This window comes from Euprymna scolopes, chromosome 5 (genome assembly GCF_053919585.1).
Source record: "Euprymna scolopes isolate OS-2025 chromosome 5, ASM5391958v1, whole genome shotgun sequence".
NCBI classification, from domain to species: domain Eukaryota; kingdom Metazoa; phylum Mollusca; class Cephalopoda; order Sepiida; family Sepiolidae; genus Euprymna; species Euprymna scolopes.
Genome location: NC_136486.1, coordinates 6,670,443 through 6,685,103, shown reverse-complemented (window position 1 = coordinate 6,685,103; position 14,661 = coordinate 6,670,443). Strand labels below are relative to the sequence as shown.

At 33.4% G+C, this 14,661-nt stretch overlaps 1 protein-coding gene and 1 pseudogene across 1 annotated transcript in view; one reads left to right on the top strand and one right to left on the bottom strand.

The window, feature by feature from the left end:
- The window catches only part of LOC145276697 (uncharacterized), a 1,014,367-nt gene that overhangs the window by 139,955 nt on the left and 859,751 nt on the right, over positions 1 to 14,661 (top strand). The gene's annotated exons all lie outside the window — the stretch shown is intronic.
- Positions 3,570 to 3,686, bottom strand: LOC145277362 (5S ribosomal RNA; annotated as a pseudogene).

The window sequence follows — 14,661 nt, the reverse complement described above, 5'->3', positions numbered from 1 at the left end:
TAATATACACCAAAAGACATTGCTTATCCTTGTCCAGGATCGATATTCCTATTTAAGATGCGGATTTGCTCCAATTACTGATTCCTACTTGTAAGATATTCCTGGCAAGAACCCGGTTTACTACTACAACTAAATAATTCCCCTTTTTTCCTCCACGTACCTAACCCCAGAAATATTTTTATTAAGGAGCCACCACATATTAAAGCTAAAAGGTTGCTCCATGATGAATGATTATGCATGTCACGTGGCTGGTGACACAGCATCCTGATGACCGGTGATGGTAAAGTTAACTTGAATTTGATTATTTTAGCATCTTAACAAGAACGTATTAATAATGAATCTGAAAACGACCATATAATAGTAAGCACTGATGCAGATCCACGGTATTGTGTTTCCGAAACATGGAATAATTGTCGTTCCGTTTTAGGAACAGATAGAGATAAATAAAATAGTTGAGATTAGTTGTAGTTTAAAAAAAGTGCTTGCATTGAATGTTTTATTCGGAGGTTATAGATTAAGGCTCAATCGAGCATCTTGCAGGAAAATAAAAATAGGACAGAGAAAAGACCCGTCAAGCACGTTACCATGGGATTGATTTACTGAATATAACAACATAATCGTCTTCACATTCAATATTGAACGATTATAAAATACTAACACAAGCCTTCCCGAGCTTTCTCAAAACTTTCTCAACAATTCTTCATCTCTTAACACACAACTCGGTTAGGGATGTTTATCCTGGACCCCCCCCCTTTCCAATTCGACAGAGATTAGAACGTTTCTGTCATGACCTGATTCCTGTTGATTTTACGGTAGGAATTTCGTTCTGTGCAGTTCCAGGACGTCCACCCTTCTAGGCTTTGCATTCTCTCTTTGAGAAGCGGTTACTTTATTGCTAATCACCAGAAGCATTCTTACTGTGGAATGCCGATGGGGCTGCTCAGGCACGTTTTGCTGGTCATAGTGCCCTGCCTCTTAAGCTCTGACTTCTTAATCCCACTTTCCGACCTTCTTACAGATGGAAATGACTAAACAACTACAATCTGACAATCTCATTACCGATTATCCCCAAGTGACGTTTAATGTTTAAATATAATGATCATCATCAAAAAAATATATATATATATTTGTCCGGTGCTCGACAAGAGCTTCGTTTTTGACTGGACAACTAATAATTGGATGGATAATATTTCCGTCTTTCGCCTTTTTCGTCAATCACATTGTCTGTCACGCAGAAAAGATTCACACTTTTTTTTAAGTACAAAAATGTGTAATAGACAGAACAAGATTATCTAGTGTTGTCAGGACACATTGATAAATAAATAAAGCGCAGTTACTGGTTGACATGTTGACATAGGTTTAGTGTTTTCTTAGGAACAACTATCAATATGGATAATAGAAAGCAATGTTTTATAAACTGAATTTATTTGCTAGTAATGCGAACGAAATCAATGGATGTTACAAACAAACACAGCAACTTCAGACTTAGTAGCCAGAAAAGGACAATAAACAAATGTTTTGGGGTTGGCACAATCTTAATAAGACTCGATGAACCGGTTTATTTGAATTTCGATTATTTTTCTATCTTTCATAATTTGAAAAGAAGTTAGGAGGATACTTTGAAGACTAGAAAAATAATTATAAAAATTTGAAAATTGTAGTTGGTAGCTTGACGTTGACCGGTTACACAATACGCTTAAACATGGTATTTTGATTTATGCAGATTGCGTATATATTATTATAGAATCAATCCTCTATTGGTAATTATATATTACAAGAAATAATTTGCCCGGTTTATTAATTCGCAAAAACAAAATAACTAAAAATAAATATAAAAAATATAATAAAATAATAAAAATAATAATGATAATGTCGCTCATCAAATTCCGTCTGTGTTTGTTTATAATATCATGTCAGCTGATATTTTGGTTTGACGCTGAATGCTCTGGACAGGTAAATTCTGATTAATGTTTACTTTAAAATATGCAAACGAAGAAATGATTTGTGGCAATTTTAAATGGTATCTCTTCTTATATCGTAAATTGAGCTCATTAATGAAAAAGGAAATAAAATGGTGAGGTACACCCGGGCTTGAACGTGGAGCTCATTCAATCTGCAGTCGAACAACTAAGCTATATACCCGGAAGACAATACGTTTGTTTTTTAAGATGAAACGATTCGCTGAGATTTATATTATTTCTCTCAGCAGGTGTAACGTAAAATAATCCCTTGGAAAAATTCTTCTTTTTATCTATAGATAGAAACCTATATGTAAGATTTTTTTTTCGATTTTCGATAATTTTCTGATGAATTTCTGCACAAAACATATCTAACCCCACTTCCAGATATCGAAAATAGCTTTATTTTAAATTTACAAAAATAGGTTAAGCCGTTTCGGAACCTATGAGGAAAGAATTCCCACACACAAAAGGTTGTATATAATAGTAAATACATTTATATCCAATTATTTTATAGAAAAAATATTAAAAAATAACTCATCAAAGTTAGAGTATTCGAACAATTCGCTGCTAATGATGTTGCAATATTTCGTTAAAGGGAAACAATTCTAAATATGACATTGGTGCACACAGCTAGTTTTTAAAAGAGTTAAAATACAGCATAAATATCAAAAATCAAAGATAACTCTCTAATGAATAAGTTCGTACTGGTTAATAGCAATCGTTCCTCTTCTGTCAGAAACATCACTCATGGGATATGAGGACGATAGGACACATAACGAGAAGCGAGATATACAAGATTGTCGAAAGTAAACCCAAGACTAAAACAATAAATTGGCAAAAGGAAGAATAACATAGTAAAAAGATATTTATAGTATTATTCTTAATAATGTATACATCATTTAAATGCTTGTATAATTTCCGATGCCCTTTTCTATAATATACCGGCATAGCATAAATCCCCTATTTCAAGTAAACCCCTTCAATAGTTACAACGCATTAATGCATATGATTAAATAAGCATCTTCTTTTAATTAACTTTCCCTGTATGCTATACACCTACCTTCATTATATAATAAAAGCTATACTCTTCCTATATCACAAAGATCACTTTAGTTCTCCACCTTAAATAATCTAAATACTTTATCTTTCACTGCACAATTATTTCGCTCCTAATGTAACTATCGCTAGACGTCGCATCCCTATGATATTACCTCGTACCTTTTCTCGTTTTCTGACGAGAAGCATTAGGCTTCGTAATACTATGGTATAAACAGTTCTCACTTACCCTACACAGCTAATTGATGCATACCCTTATTTAATAAATCAATAAATCTCTATATATATTAATATATTGTTCTGTATCGTCATTTTCTTTCTCGTATATATATATATATATATATATATATATATATATATATATATATAAATGAAGGCTTCCATCAGTCTTGACAGACTATGGATACCCACTGTAAGGGTGCCTGCGCGTGAAATTTGTGTGGCAAGACTTGCGCAACCTCTAACCACGCCTCTCCTGGGTCAACATTGTTGCATACCAGTGGCAAGTTGAGGTACAAGACGACTGGAAACAATGCCGAGATAAGCGGAGAGCACATACAGCGCCTAGAATTCCCAAATGGTCACCCATCTGGTATTAGCCAGGCTCAACGTTGCTTAACTTCGGTGATCTGACGAGAACCGGTGTGTCAACGTGATTATGCCACATAATATAATAATATATATAAGGAATAATAATTATATATAAGGAAGAAAATGACGATACTTTATTTCTATTATTCTTTTTAATGACTCATTTAAGTCGGGCGCATTCATGTTCATTGTAAAAAATTTAAGCAACTCATCCTCAGAAAACAAATGTCGTGTCAGCTAACAAAAAATACGAGGGTCGTACGAAAGTAAGGACTCCAATTTTTTTTGTACGAATCCCGAAATGGATCTATTAAAACGAGCGACTTTTTATGTCCTAGTATCTATTTTTATACATACACATTTTTATTCTCAATGCACTTTGTCCAAGAATTCAATGACCCATCCCGGCTTCAAACATACCTTTATAATACTGGTTGTTTTTAAAAGTCTCAAATTGCCAATATCTGTAACAGAAAGATAACCTTCTCAGGGCATGAATACATGAGTTCATACATCATAATAATGTACCTATTTACTATGCCTCCCCACGGGACAGAGTTAGACACCAGGGTCGTTTTTTAACGTGGAGAAAAGGTACAAAAATAAAAATTGTCTCAGTCGTGAAGGATTTCTCCTCCACCGAAAAAGAACAAGAAATAGAAGTGCAGCATCTGAAGAACAGATGGTATTTATTTGCTCCCCCACTGAGCAAATTAGGCACAAGGCCGTTTTTAATGTGAGGTAAAAACCAGCTCCCCTAAAAGTAGGCAAAAAGGGGGCACTCTGGTTACCAAAAATAATAATTGTCCCAGTATAGAGGGGTTCCCCTCCATTGACTGGTACAAATTATCTTAAGTGCAGCATCTGCCGGAACAGATACTACACTTTGATCTTGTCCCGAAGGCCAAAATTTGCAATATTGTCTGATCTATTCCAGCGGAATTTAAAAATTGGCGGCATTTCTTTTAAAACGCCATTCGTATATATTAAGAATGTTTTGGGTTGTCTGCATCTTAAAAATGAACGTGCTGTCTCACTAGCTTTATTGAATATTTCATACACCCTGTTTTCTATGACAGGCAATAATACGAGAAGAAAGGAAAAAGTACTAATAAAAACAAACAATTTGCAAACAAATCTGAACACTTCGAACGGAATAAATAGTGGGAGACATTACTTTTGGAACTCCCCATATATATATATATATATATATATATATATATATAAGAGCAAGTAGTTAAAAAAAACATGTTAAAACACTATGAAAAAGAGATAAAAACATTTAATTTGAAAAGGAAACACTAAATAAGTGGATAGTCATTACTCCGCGGAATTTCGAAGAAATACTTTCCTTCTCATCAGAGGGTTGGATTTAACAAAATGCAAGATCGGATTTTGCTTGAAAAAATATTTGATGAAACTACAAGTAAGTCAAAGATCTTACTTGATAACAACAAGTGAAGCAGAGGGTAGGGTGAAGAAAAAAGTGATTTCACGTGAATGGATAATCTGGTGAAAGGTAAAGTATCCAATGACTGTGAAATCCAAAAATGCAAATCCAAGAAAGTTAGCTAAATTTCCATTCGCACAAGTAAATTCCTTGGGAATCGTGCAATAAGAAGATGGTTCAAAATAATCCAAAAGGCAGAAATCCGTGGAATAATTTACAAATAGGTGCAATAGGTATATATATGTATGTGTGTGGGTGTATGTATGTGTGTATGTATGTGTGTATCTATCTATTTATATATATATATACATATATACACTTGTGCCCGATATTATTCATACCCCTCGGATCTTTGAGATTTCTATAAGAATATTGCTCAAACCAGAAGGTAGACAATATTAAAGGGATTTCAAACAATAAATCAAGCATAAGCATTTAATTTAAACTCAACAAATAAATAAATTATGCAAGTTTGAAACATTATACAAAGAAAAACAATAATGGCACTAGTTCAAAATTATTCATACCACTCTTACTAATAGTCAATAGCATGCCCTTTATTCTTAATAACTGCCTGTAACCATTTTGGATATTTATCAACAAGGTTTTTACAAGCATCAACACTGATTTTTTACCATTCTTCAATGCAGTAGTTCTCCAAATCCCTCAAATTTCTAGGTTTCCGCTTTTTAACCTCAGTTTTCAATATGTGCCAGAGGTTTTCGATAGGGTTCATGTCGGGACTCTGGCTAGGCCATTCCAAAACATTAATTTGATTATCCTCAAACCATTTCTTGACTATTTTGGCAGTATGTTTTGGATCATTATCCTGTTGAAGGACCCAGTTTGGTCTTAAATGGAGCTTCTCCGCATCCTCTCTAATGTTTTTCTGGAGTATCTCCAAATATTGCTCCTTCTTCATGGTTCCATCTATCTTGACCAAACTACCTGGACCACTAGCCGAAAAGGAGCCCCAAAACATTAGGCTACCACCACCATGTTTCACCGTGGGTATGGTGTTCTTTGGGTTGTAAGCTTCTCCTTTCTTCCTCCAAACGTAAGAAGCATCCATATGGCCAAACAATTCAATTTTTGTTTCGTCAGTCCACAAAATACTTGAGAAAACGGACTCTGGAGAATTCACATGGGTCCTAGCAAACTTTGGACGTGCTGCAAGGTGTTTTCCGGTGTGCAATGGAGTCCTTCTTGGTCTTCTTCCTTTCAGACCATTTTCATGCAGAGTCCTTTGCAATGTTTGCCTTGATATATTTATGCCAGAAGACTCCAGATTTTCTAAAATGTCCTTAGTAGTGGTGGTTGGATTTGCATTAACACTTCTTACAATATTCCTGGTGGCTCTAGCAGACAGTTTCCTTTTCCTTCCTCTACCAATCAAGTTGTTTGTTGTGTGGTGGCTCTAGAATTTTTTGATGATGCTCTGTATTGTTGCTGTAGGGACCTCAAATTTCTTTGAAATTGACTTGTAACCTAAACCATCCTTATGTGAATTCACAATTTTAGTCCTAAGATCATTACTAAGGTCTTTTTTCTTCCCCATTCTAATAATTTTTATTCTTTTATTGGTTTTCAGTTGATATCATTTTAATTTCTGAAAAATGCAAAAAACGAAATGAAATTAATCAAAGGTTGTATAAAAGCATTCAAAATAAGAATCAAACAGGAAACAAACAGTCAGAAACTCGATTAATACTGAAAAAATAAGGGGGTATGATTATTTTTGAACATTGCAGATTTTATAAATAGCTGTATATTTCTTTTATTACAAGTATCCCGAGATTTTAAAATGACGAAAATGATCAGAAGAGGTTTATTAAGAATATGTATCAATATGGACTTAAACAATAAATTCTTACAAAGTTACACCTAATAAACTCAATTTTCAAGGGGGGGGTATGAATAATATCGGGCACAAGTGTATATATATATATATATATGTGTGTGTGTGTGTGTGTGTGTGCGTGTATGTATGTGTGTATGTATGTGTGTATCTATCTATCTATATATTTCTCTCTCTCTCTCTCTCTCTCTCTCTCTCTATATATATATATATATATATATATATATATACAGAGAGAGAGGGAGAGTGAGAGAAAGATATTCATTTTATGATCTTGCATTCCATGCACCATCATTCAAAACTATTTTTTGTTTTAACAATATAGTTATCGCAAGTAATGAACTAATTTCCTATTTAATGACGTTTCTGGAACTCCAGGAAAAATATATGCATATATCATTTCATTTCACACATTTTTTTTCATCCGTCGTATATCTTCTCCAGGATAAACAGAATAGGATATTTTTACTGTTTTTCATCCCGAACAAAACACAGTGCTACTAAATCGTAAGGGACACGATTTGCAAGTATACTATGTAAGGATTTGGGCAGCGAGATATCTGTTCCAATTACACTTGAACTTCTGCATGTCAGCACAGCCAGTGGAATATGGGCCCGGGAGAGTATTTAAAAGTCTAGCAGTTCGAGGGAAGAAGCTACGTGAGTAGAAGACGTTTCGGCATCTAAGGGTCTTTACGATATAGGGTTGGGATTTTGCTGCTTGTCTGGTTTGCCACTCGGGGCTATTTTTGTCGAGGGGGAACTAGTGCTTTAAGCTCGCTAGAGCATTTATCATTAAAATAATTGTGAAACCGGTGCATCAGTGGGACTAAGGTTGGAGTTTAACTGCCATTGTGAGATATATTAGGTTAGCGACTCTATATTGAACCTTTTAGGAGCGAGAAACTAACAGCAAATGCAGCAGCTCGTAAGTGAATACTAACTTGATAGAGATACAGGATATTCTCAAACGTGGGTAACCCCTTGCACGGTAGGAAGAGCTCGCAGGAGCCGTGGCAATTACCTCAATTTATTTGTTTCAGGTCATATTGTTTGTGAATGTTAAGCCGAGGGGACTGAATGTAGTAATTTCAGGTTGGGGTATTATTAGCCATGGCAACCATTGTTTAAGAAGGTTTCTTGTTATTATTTAATGAAATAAGCTTAGACTTTACCACCCAGTTTAGATCCCATTCCACTACAGACTAGAGGACTTTTTCTGGAGTTTTACGCATTTTCTAAGATATGTATTCATTCGTTTTCCCTTTCTTCCAACGATTGACTCCTGTGCCCCCCCACATTTAAATCATGTTTTCCAGAATTATGATCATCAAAGACAACCTGGATTTTTCTCTTATCTAAGAAGAATTTGAATATGATAGGTATGCATCCAGTAATACGATATGATTCATGTTGATGAGAAGACCATTGTGCTAAACCCTGCTAAATGATTTGTATACATCTGGGGCTGCTGTCCTGACCTCCCCTGCTATATCCAGTGCGAGATATATGCGTTCGAAGATAACATTTAGGATATCTGCCACAGAATGGATTCAAGGATTTAAGCGAATGAAAGGAGAATGCTAATGGGGCGATAATTAAGTGGGTCAGTTCTATCGCCAGAGGTTTTGAAAACTGGTACACCAGAAGCAATTTTTAAGCAGTTGACATTTGTTGAAGAGTTTTGATGGAACCAGAACAACCTCAGCGGAATATTGTTAACAGTATAGCAGAAATAAAATCGGGCCTACATGCCTTTGAGATGTCTATGTTTTATTATGACATCACGGACAAGGGATGGGGTGGCTTTCAGATTATCGAGTATGGATTCAGTTTGCAAAGAAATATTATGGGGAGTGTGGGTAGTTGGGTCTAAAATAGCGTTGGATGGCACACCATTGGCCAAGCAGATTTGTCTTTTCGGTTACCGTGCAGACAATCTCCAGAGAGTTGGAATTAATTTCATAGTCAGTAGAATTTGAACTAAACTCTTTTTAATCGTCTCAAATATTCTGGAAATGAAAATCAACCTGATCCTTATAATTTGCTTCCCACATCTGAACATGATTTTATTTTTGAAAATATTTGGTTCAAGGAACAGTTTTTTATCATTCCCTTTTCATTTATTTTAGAATAGTAGTCTCAAATTGAAAACGAGTTCGTGCATATTCTTAGCGTCTGAAAAAAAAATTATATAATTTTAAAAAAAAATAAATATCCTCCCAAATTCGTATTTTAATATCTTGCGGATAAATTTGAAAGACTGAAAACGTGGTGGCAATATGTTATCACGGTGGAGATATTGGTATGAATTGAATAAAATATAATCATGCAAAAATGTTCATAATAAAGTACGATTTTTGAATGACGGTTAAATATTATGTATTCCTAAACCAAAATAGAACGTTCGCGTTTACGTGTGACGCTTTCCATATTAAAGAACTGAATATGGTTAGCTTTCTAGAAGAGAGACGCGTGAGAGGAGGAGTAATAAAAATAGATGTTCGTTATGAGTAAGAGAAAGACTAGAGGATGTTTAATGCAATCAATTGTAGACCTCCCCCCTTTCATTATCGTCTTTAATTGCAGGTTTTCTTTGTTGGGTTATTTTATGGAAATTAAAATAATAACGTTATTTCGTCAATTCTTTTTATTGTTAATTTACTGGTAATTAATTTCAAAGAAGGCACGGTGCCACTTGGAGTAGGTGCCTACTATTTGCGACCCAATTTAAATGGATATTATGTAGGGAGTTGAGCAGCGAGATGTCTGCTCACATTACACCTGATATGTTTAGTCCGCAGATTGATTGTTTATAAAATAAATTTTCATTGAAGCAATAAAAAAATAAAATATCATTTCTCTATGCATTTGATTCATTCCAACAGATGAAAATCGCATAAAGTCCAAACTTGTCCATGTAGAGATGCAATGGTTGTGTACAGTGAACAATGTTTATATTAGATAGTTTCGGTCCTTGTTTGCAGGGTTTCACGTAATATATTTTTCAAACATTCCAAAAAGCAAATGACTTGAATAACAAATATATTAAACAAAAAGGTCCTTTCTTCATAATTACTAGCAGGCGATCGTATCATTACATTGAAACAATATTTTATTTAGTTGTTCGAAATAAAAATTATTTTACAATTTTATAAACATATATACAAGTAATGTTACAGGATAACAAGGTGAATATTTGTTTAGAATATAAGTGAATGCAATGTGGAATAATCATTAATGATTCCTTTGTATTTTCAATTCAACAATCTTCCTAGTCGGACAAAGTATTTCTACACAAATATTAAATAAAATGAATTAGTTTGCTTCTCTCTGACCACGTGCGTTTTTCTTTTCTTTTTTTTTCAGGCAAGACCGCACACACTTGTAAATTTTCACAGTGCCAAACGACTGCTACTGTTTATAATTTCACTCGCGCTCATACGCGCTCTGTTACCTAAATGCATTTATATAAGTTACCTACACCGCTGGGGGTAGGTTGCCATAATGTAAAGCAGCGGCAGATTGAAAAACTGAATTAAGAAATAAAATTTGTTTGCTGCGGAAAATCCATGAGCAGTTTATCCTCAAGATTCATATCATTTAAAAAAATTATTTTAAGTATTCTAGATCAATTCTTGTTTGTAAGACGTCTTAGAGAGTATGATGAAAAAACCCCAATTTTTAAAGGGTTGGAATTCAGACGAAATGCATCAAGAGAATTTAAGACATTTTAAAAACATTTCTATCACTTTAATTTGAAAAAGAAATAAGATAGATGTTTACATTTGACAATCTCCTGTTAGACAACTCTAAACTTTTAACCTTTCTTGAAAGCTTTTAAATTGACGCAGTGAAAGCGAAGTCTTGTTCGTGTTCGTTGCAAATAGGTGGTCGCCTCTCGGCTTTCAAGACTCAATAATCGTTTTATTACGTAACGTTCTAAATATAAATATGTAAGCTTAAAGATATTTATAAAAATATTATTAGATTAACAAAGAAAATAATTTTGGAGTGACTAAAATCCTTAAATATCAGAAATCATCGGTGATGATCAAGAGTTTCAAGTTGTCGAATCATGAAACGAGAATAACTATGAACTAATCAATTACGAAACTAATATAATGTGCAGTGTATCTTGTATGATGCACATTCGTATAATGCATATTTATCGAGCGTAAATAATCTGAGTTCAATAACACAATCAGGTCTACAATCTTGAAATTTAAGATTAAATGGTGAAAATCGATTAAAAATCAATCACTCTATCTCCGGTTTATAAATAGCTTTGTAGGTAGAATAAAATGTACATTTTTTCATGTTCAAAGACATTACGCAAAGATTTTTGATAGCGATTAATGTGTTTTCAAAGTGATTTCCGCCATCTTTGTTTTAGTCAATCTTTCAACTCCAATATTGTACTAATCGCAAATTCAAGGTTTTATTTGTATTCAGTAACAAATAATATTTCTTCGATCGAACTCCTAATGTTATTCTCTATGTTGTATTATTTTTTTCTATTCTTGTTGCTATTAATCAGCGAATATTTATGTTTCAGAAGGAGTGATTTTTCGGTAAAAAAAAAAAAACGTTTTTCTTCGCACATTTAATAATAAATTTAAATCTATTTCAGCTTAAATATTTATATTTTACGACGACACTAACGGACAAGATTTATATCATGAGAATGGTGCTCACAATAAAAAAATTGAATAAACCTACATTCTATTTTTATATACTGAAATGTAATTGCTTTCTCTTAATAAAATATTTTATCGTTTAAGATTCATTTTAGACTGTTTTGCATACATAACTCGATCAAAGCCTACGGTTTTCGAATGTTATTTTTGACGTTCAGTATTTTCTTTTCAATTTATATGATACGATATATATATATATATAAATATATATGTATATATATATATATATATATATATATAAGAGATTTAGAAGGCTATCACAATGCGAGGCATGGGATATAGTCTGCGTTAATGAAAGAAGACGAAAATAAGTTGCGATTTACAAATCAATAAGTACATACACATATGTCTATATATACATCTATTTATTCAATTGTGTTACGTACCAATGTCTTACTTGCTTTGTCTGAGACGTATCCATTATATTTCGTGGAAAAAACTCCCCTTTTAAAATGGGGATGTGATAGATCGATTCAAAACATGGCAGATGATGGAGCGAAAAAATTAATTAAATGGTTGTGTGGAGCCTCGCAGCAAATGTAAGGAGGGGGGTTATATGTATAGCGTGTTTTAGGTAATTAAAATAATGTTGTAGTTGTTAGATTTTTCTTTTTTTGTTCCTTTTATATATATTTTCCCCCTAGTTTATACTTTGTGGCTTTTGCATGATCTTTATTTTATTTTGTATATTCTGTATCTATCTCGGTGTCTTTTTTCTGCTGCTATGTATTATTCATTTATTTGTTTAATTGTTTGATGTAGTTGTTTGTTCAGTGGAATGACCTGATCCATATGTCAAGTGAGTATATATATATATATATATATATATATATATATAATAGACGTCACGATATTGTAGAATTAAATTCAAAATATTTTATTCAAAACAAAGAATGCGAGAAAAAGTGAGGCAAATTCCTTATTCCATGGAGTTTCAAAAATAGGCTCTTCTCCTTAGAGAAAAAACCGTGAGCAAAAGGAATATATAGACAAAAATCTCATTTTACTGGTTTGCACGATTTTGAAAAACGTTAGTTATAAAAGTTTTTGAAGGAAAGTAAGATTTTATAGGAAAATAAAAAAATACTCATCAAGGGCCAATAGCTAGTGTTGAAGAAATCTAGTGAGAGCATGAGGTCCGCATTAAGTAGATTCAATAAGAGATTCAAATAGATGTTCGTTGGAGTCTCTTTAAAAAAATATCCAGGGATGAAGAAAAATTGACATATTCTTGTAGATGAGTCTTGTATTGAAGTGTGGGCGTTAAATCCATTCCATAGAATATAGAGAAGCACGTGAGGATATTCAGGAGATTCGCATCTAGTCAACAGACACAATCCAGGCTATGTTGTTCCTCTCGACCACCAGGAATTCACCTTCAAATATGAGTAAATTAAGATATTTATGACGCCGGGTAAACTGTTTTTGTTTTTATAATAAACAACCATGAGAGATTTCTATAAACAGGTTGTTTAGAATGATGAATGCATGCTAATTGGTTGCTTTTTTTACTTCATTATATATGGCTCAACTTAATCTTCTGAAAAGAGATTTATGTTCATCTATCTATCTATCTATATATATATATATATATATATATATACGTATATATATGATATATATATATATATGTATACATGATATATAGTTTACAATCTACCGTCGCTAATTAAAGTTTATTTATTCGACTAATCAATTTGACCTTTGTTATTTTTGTATAAAAAAATTAGGCATGGAATTGTTACTGCGTTGATGTATTTTATGACTTTTTTTCGATATGTTATTTCATTATACCATTATGCCCTGAGGCATAAGGGAATCTTTCTTATAACATTTGATTTGTCTGAGATTATTATTCTCGCAGTTGTTATTTCAGAAATTAGCTTTTTTCTCGAAGAGGTATATCGCAGAGTCTAGTCCATCCTGTTATTTGACCTATGACCCTTATGTATATTAATTAAAATGTTTCTACTGCTAATGATGTAACACAAGGCTTGAAAATTGGAATTAACAGACAGTACACTAGAAGAAAAGCCTCATGGCCTACACGAATGCATGGTTAGTCCTGCCGTCATTCTCCGGTAGAGACGCCTCAGACGATTAGAAGTAAATTAATCTCCTTTCAGAGGATGAAAGAAAAGACCTAGAAGGGTGGCCCACCTATAGATGCACAAGGACATCAACATATCGCCATCAACAGTGAAAGTGCATTTCAGATATGGTCTATCGTAATTGATACTCAGATAAAGCAGTTGAGGATTAAAGCCAATCGTGAATTACTCTTTCTTTAGGATTTTTTATGCCTTCCGTATGTGAGCTTGCATAAGATCTCTCTGTATGTCGGCCATAATTAATTTGTTAACAAGTGTGTTGTAGTCAGATTCCTTACAAAGATCACTTGTCACATAGTTATGAACCCTGATATTAAAAAAAAGACAGAAGCTCAAGTGAACAGCCATCGGGTCGTAGGGATTGAAGTTTACCATCTTCAACGACACATGTCTTGTTAGATTTATCTTTTAACCGAAAAAACTGAAATCTTTTTTCAGCTTCAGTTCGTGACGTCACATAAACACGTGACCTCAAATCTCATGCTTCCTAACTTTTCAATATATCACATACAGGTGAAGAGAGATTCGACTGTAAACAAAATATATTTGCTCTTACTCGTCTTTTCTGCTTTTTTGCCAATATAACCATCTTTTTTTTCTTTGTTCGTACCAACAAAAGTGAAATATGGAAGCTCATAAAGAAAATGAATAGACAAAGTAATCTAATTTGACGCAGTTTTTCATTCACAATGATGCATCTGATTGTTTTCGAGTCATTTATGATTTAATTATCGGCATCGTCACCAGTGAAAACTGGAATAAGTCATATTCGACATTTATCGTGATTTCCCCTGTTATGCATCTTGATATCAACATAAAAATCACCAGTAAAGATGTGAAAGGAAATCTAAAGGAGACCTACACACAAACACAAATAAATATAATTGGAAAACTATATAAATCTATTACATATACAACCATGGGTACCTGGCGT